Consider the following 17,514-nt stretch of genomic DNA (forward strand, 5'->3'; position numbering starts at 1 on the left):
AAATCCTAAACTCCCAGATTGTGTGGGCAATTTAAATAGCAGCAACAAGCTTTTGTGGGTCTAAATAAACAGGATGTTTTATTCACACATTCCTCTCAAAACTTTAATGTCATTACAATTATTCAGCACTCTCACATATGTTGAGAAAAATACATGAGAACATTCTGAGGTTACAGACTGTTCTCTGGATCTTGAATAATAAAGGATTCTAGTTTCAGAAGCCAGTATCAGCCACATGATTCAACATTAATGTCCACCCAGAATGGTTTAAAACTAAAAACCATTGTTATGAAATGGAAATAGATGTGTCTCTTCACGCCTATTTGCGAGTCAAACTCCAATGTTTGTTTGTTTCTTCATATGCTACCGCATAGAACTGAATGGCATTAGTCGCTTTGTATGCATAAAAAGATTTTTTTATAAATAAAGTATATTTTTGAGCTAATAAAGAACTATTTGTGTTTCAAAAATTCCTGCAGTTCTCCTTTTGTTGGATTGCAAACTTGGAGACATGAAGACTCAATGTCCATTGATTGTGTGTTCAAACTTAACCTTGAATAAGGTTTGATGTCCACAGAGTTGTGGTGTGTGGGCATATCCATTTGAGGGTATATCCATTTGAGGGCAAGGTTCCCACTCAATACAACTCAATTTGGAATTTTCCACAGATTGAAACAGTCTGTGTTGAGCTTGTAAAGGTCATTTGACTTTTGACAGCCATTTCGGCCATCTTGTTAATGTGCATTTTTAAAAATTAAAAACAGACACAGAAGCTTCCATGAAAACACAGTCTCTGCTTAATTTTCTGAATAGGATGCGCTTTTATTCTGCATACAGATCTTGACTCTGGAACAGAGGGTTTGTGATTTAAGTCTTATTTCAGGACTTGAATTTATAATCTAGGGTGACACATCATTGCTTTATGAGAAAATTCTCTGTGTCCAAGTTGCATGAGGTGTAAAATTGCGGCCTTTCTTGCAAGGTAGGATGTCATGACACTATTTGAAGCATTTAAATCAAAATCAAGAAAAAAAGTAAATTATCCAGGTGTCCATCAGTGGAATCTTGCTGTACAAAAATCAGCAGCCAATTTTGCTTATTAGATTGTATGTAAAGCATTGGGACATTCTGAGACCATGATAAGCTGTCTTATATAAAGAAAACCTTTTATTCAATAACTCATTATCCCTGGCACTGAAAGTACCAATTGAACATATGGTGGCTAATGCTTCCTCCGGTAATCCACAAGTCCTCTCACTGAATTGTTTAGTTTCTGCCAGAATACAAATGAATCAAAGACTAAACAAAAATGAACAGTCACTGAATGCTGTCCAAGTCATAGCATCATACAGCACGGAAACAGACTCTTCAGCCAAACTTATCCATGCTGACCAGCTTTCCTAAAATGAACTAGTCCCATTTTCCTGCATTTGGCCCATGTCCCTCCAAACATTTTCTATCCATGGGCCCGTCCAAATTTCTTTTAAATGTTGTAATTGTACCCACCTTTACCACTTCTTCTGGCAGCTTGTTCAATATACACACCTACCCTCTGTGTGAAAAAGTTGCCCCTTAGGTCCCTTTTTAATCTTTCCCTTCTCACCTTAAACCTACACCCTCCAGTTTCGGACTCCCCTGTCTTGTGGGAAAGACTTTGGCAATTCACCTTATCCATGCCCCTCATGATTTTATAAACCTCTATAAAGATTACCCCTCAGCCTGCTTTACTTCAGAGAAAAAAATTCAACGCCGACACAGCCTCTTCTTATAACTCAAAACCTTCAGTCCCAGTAACATCCTTGTAAACTGTTTTGCCCCCTTTCATGTTAAATCCTTTCGATAGCACGGCAACCAGAAATTGTAGCAAGTACTCCAAATGTGAGCTTACCAATATCTTATACAGCTGTGATATTAGTTTGCTGGCAGATACTTACAGCCCATATGTGTACAACAATGATAATGGGAACTGCAGATGCTGGAGAATCCAAGATAATAAAATGTGAGGCTGGATGAACACAGCAGGCCAAGCAGCATCTCAGGAGCACAAAAGCTGACGTTTCGGGCCTAGACCCTTCATCAGAGAAGGGGATGGGGTGAGGGTTCTGGAATAAATAGGGAGAGAGGGGGAGGCAGACCAGCTTGTAACTGATGTCCATTTCAAGCCCATCGACTCCCACAACTACCTAGAATACACCTCCTCCCACCCACCCTCCTGCAAAAATTCCATCCTCTATTCCCAATTCCTCCGCCTCCGCCGCATCTGCTCCCACGATGAGGCATTCCACTCCAGCACATCCCAGATGTCCAAGTTCTTCAAAGACCGCAACTTTCCCCCCACAGTGGTCGAGAACGCTCCTTGACCGCGTCTCCCGCAATTCCCGCCACACATCCCTCACACCCCGCCCCCACCACAGCCGCCCAAAGAGGATCTCCCTCTTTCTCACACCACCCCACCAAACTCCGGATACAACGCATCATCCTCCGACACTTCCGCCATCTACAATCTGATCCCACCACCCAAGACATTTTTCCATCCCCACCCTTGTCTGCTTTCCGGAGAGACCACTCTCTCCGTGACTCCCTTGTTCGCTCCACACTGCCCTCCCACCCCACCACACCTGGCACCTTCCTCTGCAGCCGCGGGAAATGCTACACTTGCCCCCACACCTCCTCCCTCACCCCTATCCCAGGCCCCAAGATGACTTTCCATATTAAGCAGAGGTTCACCTGCACATCTGCCAATGTGGTATACTGCATCCACTGTACCCGGTGTGGCTTCCTCTACACTGGGGAAACCAAGCGGAGGCTTGGGGACCGCTTTGCAGAACACCTCTGCTTGGTTCGCAATAAACAACTGGACCTCCCAGTCGCAAACCATTTCCACTCCCCCTCCCATTCTCTAGATGACATGTCCATCATGGGCCTCCTGCAGTGCCACAATAATGCCACCCGAAGGTTGCAGGAACAGCAACTCATATTCTGCTTAGGAACCCTGCAGCCCAATGGTATCAATGTGGACTTCACCAGCTTCAAAATCTCCCCTTCCCCCACTGCATTCCAAAACCAGCCCAGTTCGTCCCCTCCCCCCACTGCACCACACAACCAGCCCAGCTCTTCCCCCCCACCCACTGCATCCCAAAACCAGTCCAACCTGTCTCTGCCTCCCTAACCGGTTCTTCCTCTCACCCATCCCTTCCTCCCACCCCAACCGCACCCCCATCTACCTACTAACCTCATCCCACCTCCTTGACCTGTCCGTCTTCCCTGGACTGACCTATCCCCTCCCTACCTATACTCTCCTCTCTACCTATCTTCTTTTCTTTCCATCTTCGGTCCGCCTCCCCCTCTCTCCCGATTTATTCCAGAGCCCTCACCCCACCCCCCTCTCTGATGAAGGGTCTAGGCCCGAAACGTCAGCTTTTGTGCTCCTGAGATGCTGCTGGGCCTGCTGTGTTCATCCAGCCTCACATTTCAATATTTGTGTACAACAATGGATGGCTATTAAATTAAAGCATGCTTTGTGAAAATTGAAGAGTTTTTCAGGCAGTTGCTTGGACAGTGAAGATTTATCAGAAAATACTGTTGCACAGTGAAATAAAATGAGCACTAGAGGGAGAATGAACAGATTAGTTAATTTTGTATCCATATTTCTGTTTATGAGTACACACTGTTGTTGGTTTTAACACTGGGAATCTGACATCTCAAGAAACTTAGCTTTAGATTTGGCAGCACAGAAAAACTGATAAAATGTGAAATGCGAATGAACATAATCATCAACACAAGACCAAAAACAATGACATACTATACATGTTCATTTACAATGCAGAAGCAAATCATCAAAGCTCCAGGTGGTCTCAATTGAAGTAAATTAAAGTACATTTAAGCCCGAGGGAGTGGGAACTGTGAAGCAAAACCAGTGTCATATTAATTTGTAGTATCAACTATATAAGTACTCTCAGTTCAATTTGCTCTTTAATTAAGCATGTTTCAGAGTCTGGTGCACAGCAGTTACACAAAAATCACAACAGACTGAAAGTGCTTCACTCAGTAAAGAATCATCACCCCTGATGAAATGAATGAGAAAACAGAAAACAGTCTGTTTACTTCCAATTCCCTGGCCCCCAACACCTCATTTTCACCATCGACGTCCAGTCCCTATACACCTGTATTCCTCATGCAGATGGCCTCAAGGCTCTCCGCTTCTTCCTGTCCCGCAGGCCCGACCAATCCCCCTCCCCCGACACCCTCATCCGCCTAGCTGAACTCATCCTCACCCTTAACAACATCTCTTTCGATTCCTCCCACTTCCTACAGACAAAGGGGGTGGCCATGGGTACCCGCATGGGCCCCAGCTATGCCTGCCTCTTTGTAGGTTACGTGGAACAGTCCCTCTTCCGCACCTACACAGGCCCCAAACCCCACCTCTTCCTCCGGTACATTGATGACTGTATCGGCGCCACCTCTTGCTCCCCAGAGGAGCTCGAACAGTTCATCCACTTTACCAACACCTTCCACCCCAACCTCAAGTTCACCTGGGCCATCTCTGACACATCCCTCCTGGACCTCTAAGTCTCCATCTCAGGTAACCAGCTAGAAACTGATGTCCATTTCAAGCCGACTGACTCCCACAGCTACCAAGAATACACCTCCTCCCACCCACCCTCCTGCAAAAATTCCATCCCCCATTCCTAATTCCTCCGCTTCCTCCACATCTGCCCCCAGGATGAGGCATTCCACTCCCGCACATCCCAGATGTCCGCGTTCTTCAAGGTCCGCAACATTCCCCCTGCAGAGGTCAAGAATGCCCTTGACCGCGTCTCCCGCAACACACCTCTCACACCCTGGCCCCGCCACAACCGCCCTCAGAGGATCCCCCTCATTCTCATATACCACCCCACCAACCTCCGGATACAATGTATCACCCTCCGACACTTCCGCCATCTACAATCCGACTCCACCACCCAAGCCTTTTTTCCATCCCCACCCTTGTCTGCCTTCCGGAGAGACCACTCTCTCCATGACTCCCTTGCCCGCTCCACACTCCCCTCCAACGCCACCACACCCGGCACCTTCCCTGCAACCACAGGAAGTGCTACACTTGCCCCCACACCTCCTCCCTGACCCCCATCCCAGGCCCCAAGATGACCTTCCATATCAAGCAGATGTTCACCTGCACCCGGTGTGGCTTCCTCTACATTGGGGAAACCAAGCAGAGGCTTGGGGACTGCTTTGCAGAACACCTCCGCTCGGTTCACAATAAACAACTCCACCTCCCAGTCACGAACCATTTCAACTCCCCCTCCCATTCCTTAGATGACATGTCCATCATGGGCCTCCTGCAGTGCCATAATGATACCACCCGAAGGTTGCAGGAACAGCAACTCATATTCTGCTTGGGAACCTTGCAGCCCAATGGTATCAATGTCGACTTCACAAGCTGCAAAATCTCCCCTTCCCCCATTGCATCCCAAAACCAGCCCAGTTCTGCCCCTCCCCCCACTGCATCCCAAAACAAGACCAGCCTGTCTCTGCTTCCCTAACCTGTTTTTCCTCTCAACCATCCCTTCCTCCCACCTCAAGCCACACCGCCATTTCCTACCTACCACCTCATCCCACCTCCTTGACCTGTCCATCATCCCTGGACTGACCTATCCCCTCCCTACCTCCCCACCTACACTCTCCTCTCCACCTATCTTCTTTTCTCTCCATCTTCAGTCCGCCTCCCCCTCTCTCCCTATTTATTCCAGTTCCCTCTCCCCATCCCCCTCTCTGATGAAGGATCTAGGCCCAAAATGTCAACTTTTGTGCACCTGAGATGCTGCTTGGCCTGCTGTGTTCATCCAGCTCCACACTTTGTTATCTTGTTTATTTTACAGTACTGCCACTGACAAGGGCCCCATTATCAGCAATAACTTGATAAACAAAGTAACCACACAGAGGCCAGTATCCCATCACCAAGCCCCTCTTTATTTGCTTGTGTACTGTGACCAACCAGATTAGAATCAGTCCCCTGAACTCTGGCAGTTCTGAATCCCCTGATTATATATGGTCAGCCAGGGCTTTCTGATTGGCACAAGTTAACAACTCTAATCAAGGATTTAGTTGTCAATGAGGTGAACCTGCTTCCAATCAATACATTAAGGTAATGTTTGCATGGACTGCCTTAAGTGTTTTTAGATGGACATGTAACAGGGTTGGGTAATTATTGTCATGTGATCTGACAGCAATGCCTGTGCCATCCTATTGATAGCTGCTACTGTTTGATACCCCCACCAAATAATCATCTTGTCCTTGAACGCTCACCCTCTTATATTAATAACATGCTTACATTAACACGTCCCATTCTATTCCCCATCACAGGGAAAACAGAAACATCCTGGTATCTTCACTCAAATAATAATCCAGAGGCTCAGGCTAATGCTCTGGACATTTTCACTGTCCCTTGGTCTGTTTGGTCCCACTGACAGGACAACCCAGTACAGGTGGTGGCACAGTGGTAAACATGTCGGAGGATGTTGTCCTGGGAATCCTCCATTTTTTAGTTGGAGAAGATGTGAGGTTGGAGTCCCTATATTTTGTGATATATGTAAATAATCTAGATTTTGGTGTACACAGCACAATTTCAAAGTTATTGAAGTTTCAAAGTTTCCACCACACCTGATCTCCCAACCACCATCAAACCTCAATTCCTTCAGTAGCCACACCAGACCTCAATTTTACTGCATGCTACCGCCAAGACCTCCAATTTTGTACCACTACAATCCTTCTGACCTTCCCCCCTCTAAGATCAGTGGTCCTCTCGATTTACCCCCAACTCTGACTCTATAAAGCAGAGAGGTGGCTTTCCAATTGTACATTTCTCAAATCTTTCTGACCGATCTGTTCCTTCCAGTAAAAATGCTGCCAAATGCCTCAAACTTATGAAAGATATTGACTAGATAGATGACATAGTCTCAAGGACTGCAAGAATCCCAAGAAGGTAGCTCACCACCACCTTTGCTACGGCAATCAGAGATGGACAATAAATGCTGGCCCAAAACAGAGATACCCACATCCCATGAATGAATAAAACAAAACATATGGAGTAACTCGTGTCACAAATAAGATCTTCTGTGATTGTGGGATATTTTCTCTCCTTAAAATCTCCATAGGCTTTGACAGTGAACTCTACTAACCTTCTTTAACTGCTCACCAGTTCAAAAAAAGACTTGCATTGATTGGGCACCTTTCTTGACAACTCAATATCCTAATGTGCACTGTAGACAACTGAATATTTTTGAACAGTAGTCACTGATATAACAAAGAAAATTCAGCAGCCAATTTCAGGGACTTCAAATGTACTTCATTGGCTCTAAAGTAAACATAGAACATAGAACTTAGAACAGCACAGCACAGTACAGCCCTTTGGCCCACGATATTGTGCCGACCTATTATCCTACTCTAAGGTCAAACTACCCTGCACACCCTACATTTTACTATCATCCATGTGCTTTGGGAATGTGTAAACATAAGACTTAGATTTATATCTTACTGTTTGGCAGTAAAAGTGAAAATTCACCTTAATGGAGGCTTATGGTTTACATGACTTCTAAAAGCCACACAACTGCCAGTGAACTCAATTCTGATCCCATAGCAAAGTATACAAAATTGGACAATGGATGAGGACAGACTTGCAGTCATGGAGGAAATACGGATAAATTGAAAAAGGATGAAACTGGTATTAAATCTTAAAAATCTTAAAATCTGACACTTAAAAGTAATGAAAAGGATAAGTGACAATAACCAAAAGACTCAGCTGACAAATTGTAGCTGTTCTACATCATAGGAAATGGACTGACTCAAAAAATCTACGACTGCTGGCAAGATAGTTCCTGCAGAAATTTTTTTGTGTTTTTGGTTTGCTTTTGAAATTTCAACTTTTGGATCAGTGAGCTACGTCACAATCTAAGATAGCGACAGTTTTATAAAATGAGACAACAAAAGGGAAGAACTTGTCCTATGTACCACCAGAGATCCTCAGACAGCAGCTTTCAAGCCTACGACAACTTCAATCTGGAAGGACAAGGGGAGCAGATACACAGAAACACAACTTAGGAATCACATTTAAGAAGTATTAACAATAATTTTTATAGTGACCCATGTTATTCATTAGCACTTTCTGGTATTTCGAAATGCAAGCATGGGCTCAAACCTGCAACCATCTCCGAAAGGAGTTGGCAGTGTATCTCTGAGAGAATATGGCACCAAGGAGACATACCTAATAATGGAAATGCAGACCAATTTTGAGTCATCAGTACTTTATATGAGAGTAATCCAGGGTATAGCTCATGATTGACCAGTCAACCAATGATAGAAGTAGATCTGTAACTATGAACTGAGATTTTTTTCCACTTGAACTAGAAAGGGCTCAGAAAAGATATACAAAGTTTCCCATAGAGTTTGGGGCTATTTTCCCTGGAACATTGGAGGCTGAGGGGTGACCTTAAGGAGATTTATAAAATCATGAGGGGCATGGATAGGGTGAATAGATAAGGTCTTTTCCCTGGGGTGGGCGAGCCCAAAGCTACAGCACATAGGTTTAGGGTGAGAGGGAAACGATTTAAAAGGGATCTAAGGGGCAACATTTTCATGCAGAAGATGGTGCGTATATGGAATGAGATACCAGAGGAAGTGGTGGAGGCTGGTACAGTTACAACATTTAAAAGGCATCTGGATGCGTACATGAACAGGAAGGATTTAGAGGGATATGGGCCAAATGCTGGCCAATGGGATTAGATTTATTTAGGATATCTGGTTGTCATGGACACAGTGGACTGAAGGGTCTCTCCATGCTGTACATCTCAATGACTCTTAAGACTCCAGACAGCATTGGAGTGGTCCAAGTCATAAAAGAAATAACCAATGCATGGTTGATTAAACTCCATTAAAAATCCAGGAGTGTTTTGCAGTCCCTAAAAGTTGACTTTGTAAAACCTGTACCTAAATCCTCTAATTTGGGTGATGTACACACTGAAAAAGCATGCATTCACATCTCTCAGACAAGGGATCTACTTGTGTGATTTTTTTCTTTCCCATTACTTTGGCTGAGAAACTGGTATATAGGGGGATGAGTTTCAGCATGTCAGGTATGTAGCAAATATACTTAATGTGAGCTGACAGATCCATGAGAGAGGTGAAATGAAATGAAATCACTGTGCACCAGCAGCAATGACAGTTGAAATAGACCATTTGAAAACTGTTTAGGCGAACCAACTAATGATGAATAAGACGTTGCCAAAAGTTTTTATTAAAGGAAATTTTCCAATAGTTTACTTGCTGATTGAAGTTGTTCAAAGCCTGCTGTGAATTAATTATTCAAATTGCCTCTGGCTTAAAAATGTAGTAATATTTTTATTGTGTTCCAATGCTGCAACAATTGAAAGAAAATATATTCTTGATCTCAGCGCAGGCAACGAATATTCCGTTATGTATTATTCAACGAATGTAGCATCCGAGCAGGCAAGGGAAAATTGCCTAATTCATCTCTGATCTGGTTGGCAGAATCTTTATAAGGTATCGGGGATCTCATCTGCTCGCTAGATCAGACTGGGGTGGCAGGTTGAGGTCTTAAAGTGGTCACTACTTAGCCTTGGCAGTGGTGTTGGAAGAATGATCATAGGCATTCCTGCCCTGAATTTCAGCAATGGGAAGACAGGAGCATTCATGTACATCACTATTCTGCCTTATTAAACATCCTCCCCATCTTCAGATTCCACATTAGAGACAGCAGAAGATGCAGCCTTAGATTGCTATCCAAAGAACTCATGCCAGAAGTTTAAAAAAAAAGTGCAGTTACACAAAAAATTTCATGACTCAGGGTGGCCCAAGACGTGTTACAATCCATGAAGTACTAATGAAGTATAATCCACTCTAACAATATCGGAAACACTGCAGCCAGTTTCCAGACAGCAAGCCTACACAATAGCAATGTGATAATAACCAGATAATCTGTTTTGTGATGTTAACTGATGAATAAATATTGGCCTGGACACAAGGGATAACTGACCTGCTCTTCTTCAGATTACTGCCATGAATTCTTTTCAATCCACTTGAGTGGATAGTGGGAGTCTCAGTTTAACATTTTAACCATGGAATAGCACCTTCCATCGGGCTAACGTGTTGTGGAGCTGGAGGAACACAGCAGGTCAAGCAGCAGCAGAGGAGCAAAAGAAGGATCCAGACCTGAAAAGTCAACTTTCCTGCTCCTCTGATGTTGCCTGGCCTGTTTTGTTCCTCCAGCTCCACTCTGTGCTATCTCTGATCCAGCATCTGCAGTTCTTGCTATCGAGTTTTGAGAAGATTTGTAGCTCAGGTTGAGGTTCTGGATGTAAGTTTGCTTGCTGAGCTGGAAGGTTCGTTTTCAGATGTTTCGTCACCATTCTAGGTAACATCATCAGTGAACATCATTTACAAAATACCGTGCAAGAACTGTGACCAAACACTACATTGGACAAACTGGCAGAAAGCTAGCCACCAGGATACATGAACATCAACTAGCTACAAAAAGACATGACCCACTATCACTCGTATCTTTACGTACAGACGAGGAAGGACACCACTTTGATTGGGACAACACATCCATCCTAGGACAAGCCAAACAGAGACACGCATGAGAATTCCTAGAAGCATGGCATTCCAACCAGAACTCCACCAACAAACACACTGACTTGGAGCCCATCTACCAGCCTCTGTGAAAAAGAACAGGAAATGATATCACCAAACACAGGAAATGACATCAATACAGGAAATGACATCACCAACCCAAGGAAACCTAAACACATAAATAGAAAGCGGAACATAACACCAGTGCTTCACCAATGATGTTACCTAGAATAGTGACGAAAAGTCTGAAAAAAAAAAATTGAACCTTCCAGCTCAGTGAGCAAACTTACATCCAGAGTTCTTGTTATCTCTAACCTTCCATAGGGCAGCAGTCTTTCAGCACTGGGAACAGATCCTGGAATGTAAGTTGAACTGGCAAGTCCTCAGACTGGGTGGGAAAATGCTACCATCTAAGCCAGAGCTGACAAACGTATGGATGAGAAGTGAGGACAGGATTGAGCTCAAATGTGAGGTCTGTTGTTGTCAAATAGCTTACTTTTATTTTTGTGCTCAGTTAGGTCCTCTGATCATCTATTTTTAGAAAATTAGCTATGTTCTTTGAGATGGATTTGCTTAGAAGGTTAGCATATGCTACATGGTACTGCCAAGAGTACAAGTTCAATTTTTGTTTTGACTGTAGTAGACTTGGAACCTCCATCCTTGCCGTGCTTCTTCAGAAGTAGTAATCAATGGCAAACCAGCATTGACAAAAACTGGTTGGAAATGTCTCAGGTTGAAGCACCAGAGAATAGATTGATGGGATCAGAGATAATGGGAACTGCAGATGCTGGAGATTCCAAGATAATAAAATGTGAGGCTGGATGAACACAGCAGGCCAAGCAGCATCTCATCAAGTCATCAAGAGAATGGGAGGGGGAGTGGAAATGGTTTGCGACTGGGAGGTGCAGTTGTTTGTTGCGAACTGAGCGGAGGTGTTCTGCAAAGCGGTCCCCAAGCCTCCGCTTGGTTTCCCCAATGTAGAGGAAGCCGCACCGGGTACAGTGGATGCAGTATACCACATTGGCAGATGTGCAGGTGAACCTCCGTTTAAGCAGAGGTTCACCTGCACCTCCCAGTCGCAAACCATTTCCACTCCCCCTCCCATTCTCTTGATGACATGTCCATCATGGGCCTCCTGCACTGCCACAATGATGCCACCTGAAGGTTGCAGGAACAGCAACTCATATTCCGCCTGGGAACCCTGCAGCCATATGGTATCAATGTGGACTTCACCAGTTTCAAAATCTCCCCTTCCCCCACTGCATCCCTAAACCAGCCCAGTTCATCCCCTCCCCCCACTGCACCACACAACCAGCCCAGCTCTTCCCCCCCACCCACTGCATCCCAAAACCAGTCCAACCTGTCTCTGCCTCCCTAACCGGTTCTTCCTCTCACCCATCCCTTCCTCCCACCCCAAGCCGCACCCCCAGCTACCTACTAACCTCATCCCACCTCCTTGACCTGTCCGTCTTCCCTGGACTGACCTATCCCCTCCCTACCTCCCCACCTACACCCTCTCCACCTATCTTCTTTACTCTCCATCTTCGGTCCGCCTCCCCCTCTCTCCCTATTTATTCCAGTTCCCTCCCCCCATCCCCCTCTCTGATGAAGGGTCTAGGCCCGAAACGTCAGCTTTTGTGCTCCTGAGATGCTGCTTGGCCTGCTGTGTTCATCCAGCCTCACATTTTATTATCTTATAATAGATTGATGGCCCTGACTTCAGATCACACCCAGTCAATGATGTAATTTGTGTTTTTCTCTCTCCTTCCCTGCTGAGTTTCTTCAGCACTTTCTGTTTTTGCTTCATCCCTCCCCTCTTTCTCTCTTTCACTCCCTTCCCCCTCTCTATACCTTTCTCTTCCTTATGCCTCTCACTCTGTCTTACTTTGTCCCCTGTAGCTTCAATAAAATAATCCATAGGGCTTTGCTCCCCAAATGCTTCCCCCATCGCTACTACCCTATCAGCAAACATTCTGCGCTAAGATGAAAATGGCCCAGCCTTTTATTTTTGCATAGAGACTTAAATGCAATTTGGTAAAAGGAAATTTCTTTTTAGAATAAATATTAGTGTGAGTGACCCAGTGACCCGACTATGACTCCTTGCCCCAGTTACTGTCACAGCCCAATTCACACACCATCTCCACGAGAAGACTCATGTTATCTTCTCTCTATGGTCTAACTTTCAACTCAGTCCCTGCCTCCTCTAGCCTGGGTCTCCCTGCAAGACCTAGCTCACAGTCTCACCACTATGCCTCCAGGTATTAGGTTGTTCACTTTTGCTTCAACTACAGACTGGTTCTCTCCTACATTTCCTGCTGACCAGGCCCACCAGTAAATCTGCTGCAGCACTCATGGAAGAGAAAAGGCCTCTGAGGGGAAGATCAACTCTTGATTTTTGCAAAATCATCCATTTATACATTGTGTGCAAAACTCCTGCAGTATACACTCTGAAATTTAGGAGATCTAATTGAGATATGTAAGATGCCAAAGGGGATTGACAAAGTAGAGAGAATGTTTCCTCATGTGGGCATTCTAGGACAAGAGGTCGTACTTTCCAAATAAGGGATAACAGATTCAAAACTGCGATGAGATAAAATTACTTCTCTTCCTACTGTACCTCAGAGTGCAGTGGATGCTGGGCTATTGAGTACATTTAAGGAGGAAATGGACAGATTTTTAATCAGTAATGGGATGAAAGGTAATGGAGAATGAGCAGGAAAGTGGAGTTGAGATCGAGACAAGATCAACTGTTAACGTATCAAATGGAGGAGCAGGCTAGAAGGGCTGATTGCTCACTCCTGCTTCTAGTTCTTATGTTGCAATCCTAGCCAAATTGGAAGGATTTGTAATTTGATAATCAGTTTGCTTTGGCCACATTTTTAACAGAGTTTCTTTGGTTATTAAGTCCTGGAATGAGACTCGAACCGGGAGTAGAGGTAGGGATACTACCCACCGTAGCACAAGACTTCCCACACTGATTACAGACAGGACTAAACTGTTTTGAATTGGCCCTGAGTAAACAGTGGCCACGAGTTTGTTCACTTAACCCAAACCGAAGGCAACATGTTACTGCGATATAAACCGGCATTTTCCCAGCCACTATCAGTTCTGAGGAAGGGTTACCGAACCTGAAATGTTAACTCCGTTTTCTCCTTCACAGATGATGCCAGACCTGCTGAGCTTTTCCAGCAATTTTGTTTTTGTCACTTACTGACACCACCAACAAAATTAACATGGTAAAAGTAATCAATCTCCTGTTGAGTGGCAAGGAACCACGGTCAGATGCAATACCAGGTGAAATACACAGGCCAGGATACATAATAATCTCTCGCAAGTAATTCAGATAATGTGGAGCCAGGAACTCAAAGATGTATCAATTGTTCTCTTGAGAAAGAGAGGGAAATTATTGAGATCTCAACAACTATTGAGGAACCTCCATACCATTGTAGAGAAAGTGCTTGCTCAAACCCCACGACAATGTATCCCAAACTGAACCCTACTAACAAAGGGTCAATGTGGCATTAGAAAAGATGGTAGCATAATGTCTACTGCCCATCAAGTCCATGAGAAATAAGACCAAGAGCAGCAGAAGTAGGCTATGTAGCCCATCAAGGCTGCTCCACCATTCAATGACATTTAAGCTGATCTGATAATCCTCAACTTCACTTTCCTGCCTATTTGCCATAACCCTTGCTGATTAAAGATCCATCTCCCTCAACCTTTAATAAGGTTAATGAGCCAGCCTTGACAGGCCATTGGGGTCATGCATTCCACAGTTTCACAACCCTCTGTGAGAAGAACTTCCTTCTCACTTATGTCTTAATATGCAACCCCTTATTGTGAGAATTTGCCCTCTGGTTCAAGACTCTCCCACGATGAGAACAATTTTTCAACAAGTCAACAGCAGAACTGCAAATTGTCCTCAAAGTTTGTCATTCACAATTGGAGTGAAGTAGGCTCCCGCGTGTTGACTTCCCACACCCCGTTCGGAATGACATTCTGAGCCAAACTTTCTGAAGCGTTCAGCATTTGTGAAAGTGGCATTCACATTAGATATCACACAATGACGATTTATATTTGAGGAGAGTACAAGCTGAAATCAAAGCTAAATTTCTAATTTATTTGTTCATGAGATATGGGTATTGCTGTCTAAGCCAGCATTTAGTACCCATTACAATACTCAGTGTCGATTGCAAGTTGACTTCTTTTGAAATTACTGCAGTCCATGAAAGAGGGGTACAGTCACAGCACTGTTAGGAAGGGATTTTGAGAATTCTGAGCGAGTGACACTGAGGAATGGAGAGGTAGTTCCAGTCAGAATGGTATGTTGTGACGATGCTGTCACTTTAAAAGGTTATTCTGTCCTGGTTTTCTTTGAATAAAATTTGTAAGGCAGAGGTACCTAACTAGCTACTGCAGACAACTTAAGTAAACAACCAGCAAGGCCCTGTGTTTTTTTTAAAGTTGGAACAATGGGAAGCAGCCTGAATAGTTGTGGCCGGCTCTCTCAGATCCAGATTTCTTGGTTGTCAGTTTATCAGTAGCATCAGAAGCCACTGGGGTCTCAAAAAAGGTGGAAGCTTCAGTGAATGACTCCTGTCCACTAATTTCTCTGAAATTTCATTTGGTGTTTATTTCCTCCTGGATTGGAGGACTGCATGTAAGAATTATATCTGAATGTACTTTTTTGCCAAGGGGTGTGTTTTTGGGATGTTACGATATTGGAACAGATAATTAACAATAGGCATTCTATTAATTATTCAATTAAGTTTTCCATTAGTTCAGTTATTCTAAATACCTTCTTTATTGTTTGCATTTTAACCACAGTGTTTAAATAAATTGTGTTTTGCTTAACGTTGAGTAGTTTGACAAGTTGCATCACATCTGGAACACGTTACATCACGTCTACCTTTAAAATAAGAAAAAGTTAGGGTCTCGACTACTTTCTTAAAATATTTTGAGGAGGTCTGGTCTGGCCTACAACAGTGTGGCTTAGAGAGAAACTTGCAGATGATGGTGTTCCCTTGTGTCTTTGTCCTTTAAGATAACAGGAGTCAGAAGTCTGGATGGTGCTGTTGAAGGAGGCTCAGTGAGTTGCTTCAGTGCATTTTCAAGATGGTTTGAACTGACGGCACTGTGCATTGGTGGTAGAGAGAGTGAATGTTGAAAGAAGTTGTTGTGCAAAGCAAGCAGTTGCTTTGACCTGGATGGTGTTATGCTTCCTGATTGCTGTTCAATCTGAACCCATGATCTTCTGGCATAGACTATTTAATACCAAATAGTGACACAAGGAATGTAAGACTGAGATTCTATCCCTGACCAACATATTGCACCGATGACATGCACAGTTTGTTGAAGAGAGTTCTGATGACGTGAACATAAAGTAACATAGTAGAAAAGCTGGCATCTCTTATGAATAGGACAGCATCACACTGGCCAGCAGGAATCATGGGTATGTTTAAAGGCATAGGCATTCTTTCCATGTCAACAAATCATGTACTTAACATGCAATAAACATTTCAAATTAAATTAGCCTGATTAGCCATCTTTTAAAAATTTGAATCTTAAAATTAAAGAATTCTAGTTGGCCACTTTTGATTATGAAGGATGAGTACAAGCATAGGATAAAATTTGATTTTCATCTTTAATATTCAATTTACTGACAGCAGTATATTATATTATACTGCTGTATATACTATATATTATATACTGCTGTATGGAGGAAAATCTGTAAACATGCCATTTCAAAAAAAGTTAAGAATCTCAAGTAGTCTGCCTGGAAGTCTAATTAAATAGTTTTTGGAGTCTGTTATTCAAGTATTTTGCTTTTGTTCAAACCACATCACTGAGTGGCAAATGCTTTTAACAGTTCTTTTATAAAAACATTTTCAAATCCAGACCCCTGCTTGGACATGTCTGTTGCTTGTGTATATTGTAGGCTGCCTTTTAAATATTATTTCCTCTTAACTTGCAAGAAGTCTGAGAATGGCTGTTTGCTTAGTAGCTAAAACAATGGTATTTAAAAATATTTACATGGCACATTTTATACTGACAGGTTACCCCAAGCGTGGATTAGACTTTGCAAGCAGCTGCACAAGTTTTGTACCGGGGCACCTGCCAGCACAAGCATGGGCTTGTACAGTATAGTCAAGCTTTTAACCCAGTTGCAGAGCAACATTGGCATTATTAGCATTAACAGTTTCAATTAGGTACCATCCCAGAGACTCCAATCTAAAACATCCATATCAAGGTCATATTCCAAGCAATGTCCCAGGATTCGTAAATCAGTTTGAGTTAGCTTGGTTGATCTCTGACACAATGCTATCTGATGCTCTGTTTGAAAGGCAGCACCCTTCAGTTTTGGGGATTAACTGAATCTAGAACTGAATCAGGGCCTCCTGGCTCAGAACTAGGGACACTACTATTGTGCCACAAGGACACACACAATCATCCTCCATTGTGCTAAATTTGATTCCTGCCCTGGACACCTCCTCCAACACACTGATTACCATTGACTTCAATTATACTGGGGCTTCTTGACACCACACTTGACCAAATGGTCCTCTCTCATCTTACTTCTGGGATTTGCTCAAAGTCATATTGTCATCTGAAACTGAGAGCTCACGGTAGAACTGGAACCAAGCATCAGTGAACAGGTTATGGTGAGGGCTGTTAGAAACATTGTTAAGGACTCCTTGCATCGCTGTGTTGAAAGTAAACTGATGGGACACTAACTAGCCAAGATTAGATTTCTCCTGCTTCATGAGTAGGACATAATGAAACTTTAGGTAGTTGTTTGCCAGTGTTTTAGCAGTATTAGAATGGCCTGGCATAGCTAGCTCTGCAATACAAATCCTCATCACTTCAGGTAAG

The 17,514-nt window shown here is 43.6% G+C and overlaps 1 protein-coding gene across 21 annotated transcripts in view; it reads right to left on the reverse strand.

Moving 5' to 3' along the window:
* dlgap1a (discs, large (Drosophila) homolog-associated protein 1a) overlaps positions 1 to 17,514 on the reverse strand; it is a 715,152-nt gene that overhangs the window by 98,491 nt on the left and 599,147 nt on the right. The window lies entirely within an intron of this gene.

This window comes from Stegostoma tigrinum, chromosome 5 (assembly GCF_030684315.1).
Source record: "Stegostoma tigrinum isolate sSteTig4 chromosome 5, sSteTig4.hap1, whole genome shotgun sequence".
NCBI lineage: Eukaryota > Metazoa > Chordata > Chondrichthyes > Orectolobiformes > Stegostomatidae > Stegostoma > Stegostoma tigrinum.